The sequence below is a fragment of the Triticum aestivum genome, chromosome 5B, assembly GCF_018294505.1.
Source record: "Triticum aestivum cultivar Chinese Spring chromosome 5B, IWGSC CS RefSeq v2.1, whole genome shotgun sequence".
Taxonomy (NCBI): domain Eukaryota; kingdom Viridiplantae; phylum Streptophyta; class Magnoliopsida; order Poales; family Poaceae; genus Triticum; species Triticum aestivum.
Window position 1 is genome coordinate 137,823,536 of NC_057807.1, and position 5,452 is coordinate 137,828,987.

A 5,452-nucleotide genomic window follows, 5' to 3' on the forward strand; every position below is an offset into this window, starting at 1 on the left:
CAAGGGCGACGCGGAGGTCATCGACGCGCCAACACGCGCGGTCGGCCTCAAGGAGGTCAACGAGGGGAAGGGGCGCGGAGGAGAGGATGGGGCAAGGGCGCCGCTCCTCTGTGCGTGCATGGCGGCAGGCAGGAACGAGAGGGAGAGAGTGAGATGGGGATCAGGACGAACGAGGGAGATGGGGATCAAGCGAGGAGGTGGGGGGATCGAACGCTGGCGGCGCTGGAGGGAGGACAAGGGAGAGATGGAGATCGATGGGAGTGAGGAGGAGGTCGGGCTAGGGTTAGGATTAGATAGGTGGGCTGACCTGCTGGGAGGCCCAATTGGCCAGCTGGGCTTCTCTCTCCTCTCTCTCTCTCATACTTTCTTTAACAGAAAAGAATTAGAGAGAAGAAAAGAAAAAGAGGGTTAGGGAAAGAAGTTGGACATGGGGATTTTTTTTCCGGACTCATAAAAATGAGCTTGACCCAAGAAAAATGGAGTGGGCAAGATTTCAAGAATTAAATTCAAAGTCATTTGAATTTAATTCAAATGGTTTGAACAAGGACTAGGATTTAGAAGTGTTCAAAAATGTTGAGAAATTAGGAGGAGCCTCGATAAATGGAGAAAGAATTATGGAGAAAGTTTGGAGAATGAACTTGAAGCAAAAGGCATGAGAATTAAATTGCAAGTGGGTTGCGGTTAATTCCAAACTAATGGAATATTTATAATAGCTCCATAAATATTAGGAGGATATGTTATAAAGAGAAATCACCATGTGAATTCCCTCGATTTAAATAGATCAAAAGATCTATGCAATTTATTTAGTTAGGTTTTAAAAATTAAATGACATGCTGGCATGATGACATGATGCAATGCAAAAAAAATAGAGCAAGCACAAATAAAAAACACAAGGAGGTCACAAAATATGGAAGTCTTCTGAATCATCGGTCTTGGGGCGTTACACTCTCCTTCAAGTACTTTTGGCCAAAGATGTTCTGCGATGTGGCACGCTTCACCAACAAATGCTCTACATGCCGCAAAGCTAAGTCCAAAGCTCAATCTCATGGTTTACATATGCCACTTCCAATTCCATATCAACCATGGGAAGATATTAGCATGGATTTTGTGCTTGGTTTGCCTAGAACTCGCAATGGAAAGGATTTCGTCTTTGTTGTTGTGGACCAATTCTCCAAAATGGCACATTTCATTCCATACAATAAGATAGACGACGCTTCACATGTTGCAAAATCTTTTTTGTAGGGAAATCCTGAGGTTGCATGGAGTGCCAAGGACCATAGTGTCGGACCGGGACGTCAAGTTCCTAAGCTACTTTTGGAAGACAATTTGAGCCAAGCTCGGCATCAAGCTTCTATTCTCCACGGCATATCACCTGCAAACCGATGGTCAAACCGAAGTCACCAACCGGACGCTCTCCAATCTACTTCGCGTGTTGATAAAGAAGAACATCAAGGAGTGGGAGGAGTGCTTACCCATCACCGAGTACGCCTACAATTGAGCCCGACACTCCACTACCGGCAAGTCCCCCTTCGAGGTTGTCTACGGCTTTAACCCATTATCCCCATTGGACATTCTACCTCTACTGCTCCAAGAACGCGCAAACATGGATGCAAGTGCAAGGGCAAGTTTTCTCAAGAGGATGCATGAAGATACAAGGGCAACAATCAAGCGTCAAGTACATCGCATCTCCAACAAGCTCAACATCAACAAGAAACCAATGGTATCCCAACAAGGAGATCTCGTATGGTTTCATCTTCGAAACGAGTGCTTCCCCAATGAGCGCAAGTCAAAGCTACTTCCACGAGCCGATGGACCTTTCAAGGTGCTAGCACGCTACAATGACAACGCTTACAAGATTGACATCCCACACGACAAGTACAACGTAAGTGACATCTTCAACGTACAAGATTTGGCCAAGTACCATGGTGATGAAGATCATGATCCGTGGACGGATCTCTCCCAAGGGGGGCGGGAGATGATGCAGAGCATCATTCCATCATCCCCATGGACTCAACCAACACATCAAGCCCCACATGGACCCATGACAAGAGCTAGAGCACGTGCAATAGAAACCAAGGTGAACTCCTTCCTAGTTGACATGCATATGGATACAAGTGGAACTTGGTTGCTACCTCACCAAAATACTCTATGCCTCCTTAGGTACGAAGAGGAACACCACCAAGGAGCTCAGGAACATCACCAAGGAGAAGGCGGACCACCCCAAGGCCCCACGGAGCAAGACCAAGCCAAACAGGAGCTGGATAGGAAGTCCAAGGCGACCCCGTGCGCACGGCCCCCTGAGACCCCATGACCACAGGCTACACAGGGAGCTGCGGCTGTAGCACCCCGTGCGCACGGGCGTGTACCATGCGCACGGGCCCAACTTACCTTGAGCGCACGGGCCCTACAGGATGGGTGATACGTCTCCAACGTATCTATATATTTTTATTCTTCCATGCTATTATATTACCTGTTTGGATGTTTAATGGGCTTTACTAAGCACTTTTATATTATTTTTGGGACCAACCTATTAACCGGAGGCCCAACCCAAATTGTTGTTTTTTGCCTATTTTAGTGTTTCGCGGAAAAGGAATATCAAACGGAGTCCAAACGGAATGAAACCTTTGGGGGAGTTATTTTTGGAACAAACACAATCCGGGAGACTTGGAGTGGACGTCAAGAAAGAAACGAGGGGGCCACGAGGTAGGGATGCGCGCCCCAGGGGGGTAGGCACGCCCCCCACCCTCGTGGGCCCCTCGTGGCTCCCCTGACCGACTTCCTTCGCCTATATATACTCATATACCCTGAAAACATCCAGGAGCACCACGAAACCCAATTTCCACCGCCGCAACCTTATGTACCCGTGAGATCCCATCTTGGGGCCTTTTCTGGCGCTCCGCCGGAGGGGGAATCAATCATGGAGGGCTTCTACATCAACACCATAGCCTCTCCGATGAAGTGTGAGTAGTTTACCATAGACCTTCGGGTCCATAGTTATTAGCTAGATGGCTTCTTCTCTCTATTTGGATCTCAATACAAAGTTCTCCTCGATCTTCTTGGAGATCTATTTGATGTAATTCTTTTTGCGGTGTGTTTGTCGAGATCCGATAAATTGTGGGTTTATGATCAAGATTATCTATGAACAATATTTGAATCTCCTCTGAATTCTTTTATGAATGATTGGTTATCTTTGCAAGTCTCTTCGATTATCAGTTCGGTTCGGCCTACTAGATTGATCTTTCTTGCAATGGGAGAAGTGCTTTGCTTTGGGTTCAATCTTGCGGTGTCCTTTCCCAGTGATAGCAGGGGCAGCAAGGCGCGTATTGTATTGTTGCCATCGAGGATAAAAAGATGGGGTTTATATCATATTGCTTGAGTTTATCCCTCTACATCATGTCATCTTGCCTAATGTGTTACTCTGTTTTTATGAACTTAATACTCTAGATGCATGCTTGATAGCGGTCGATGTGTGGAGTAATAGTAGTAGATGCGAAATCATTTTGATCTACTTGTCGCGGACGTGATGCCTATATAGATGATCATGCCTAGATATTCTCATAACTATGCACTTTTCTATCAATTGCTCGACAATAATTTGTTCACCCATCGTAATACTTATTCTATCTTGAGAGAAGCCACTAGTGAAACCTATGGCCCCTGGGTCTATTTTCCATCATATAAGTTTCCGATCTATTTTATTTTGCAATCTTTACTTTCCAATCTATATCATAAAAATACCAAAAATATTTATCTTATTATCTCTACCAGATCTCACTTTTGCAAGTGCCCGTGAAGGGATTTACAACCCCTTTATCACGTTGGTTGCAAGGTTCTTATTTGTTTGTGTAGGTACGAGGGATTTGCGTGTAGCCTCCTACTGGATTGATACCTTGGTTCTCAAAAACTAAGGGAAATACTTACGCTACTTTGTTGCATCGCCCTTTCCTCTTCAAGGGAAAACCAATGCATGTTCAAGAAGTAGCAAGAAGGATTTCTGGCGCCATTGCCGGGGAGGCCTATGCACAAGTCAAGACATACCAAGTACCCATGAAGAAATCACAAACCCTTATCCCTCGCATTACATTATTTGCCATTTGCCTCTCATTTTCCTCTCCACCACTTCACCCTTGCCATTTTATTAGCCCACTTTTTCCCGTTCGCCTCTTTTTCACTTGCTTCTTGTGTCGTCGTTCGTTGTCATGGCTAGTCCTTCTATCATTGTTAGCACTCCCGATCATGAAGTTCTTAATTTTAAAGAAAGGGAGGGAGAAAATCTAAAAGATGTTTGGCATAGAATTTGCAATGCTCAAAATAGATCTACTTGGAAGCAATCTACTTCCGTTCTTCTTCGCAATTTTTATGTAGGCATTACTCCTTGGAACAGATATATTCTTGATACCATTACTGGAGGGAATTTCTTGGGTATCCTACTTTTGATTCTTATAATGCTATGGTAGATTTGTTTGGCCCACCACCTCTTTTGGTTAATGGAACTGTTTTAACTTTGGAACATGTGATGCAAAGGCTTGAAATTATTGAAAATAAAATTGCCACTGTAGAGTTAATTGAAAATTTGGATAAAAATATCCATAACCAAATTGCCCAATATGGATCTAAGGTAGGAATTACTCTGATTTTTTTTAAAGAAAAGGAACCTATAGTTAACGAAAGAATAGATCAAGATTCCACAAGAATCGGTAAACTTGAGGATATTATTACCAACTTAGGGTCTGCCTTTTCTTCCATGAAAAATACTACAAATCCTCCTACTACCAAAGTTGCCAAATTAATGTATGTTCCTAAAAATAAGGGTGAATCTTCTAGTAAGGAAAATGCGGATCTCAAATCAATTAGTGTTCACCCTAGCTTTTTTGCTATCATTAAGGAACCTTTTGCTACAAATGAATTTCTTGATTTCTTGCCTAGGAGTTTAATCATTACTAAAAAGAGGGAAACTCCTAAGGGTTATACATGTTCTATTGAAGAATTGAATACCAAAGATGGCAATACTTAGATCTATTCTCGCTTTTATGCCTAGCTAGGGGCGTTAAACGATAGCGCTTGTTGGGAGGCAACCCAATTTTATTTTTGTTCTTTACTTTTTGCTCCTGTTTAGTATTAAATAATTCATCTAGCCTCTGGTTAGATGTGGTTTTATGTTTTAATTAGTGTTTGTGCCAAGTAGAACCTATAGGATCATCTTGGATGATAGTTAATTTGATCTTGCTGAAAAACAGAAACTTTTACACGCAGGAGAATAATTTTAATAAATCGCAGAAACGTGCTTTTCAGTTGATTCGTTTTGCAGAAGATTAATGGACAAATTTCCTAGGACTTCCTATTTTGGTAGAATTTTCAAGTTTGCATAAGTATTCGAAAGTTACATATTTCTACAGACTGTTCTGTTTTTGACAGATTCTGTTTTTCGTGTGTTGTTTGCTTATTTTGATGA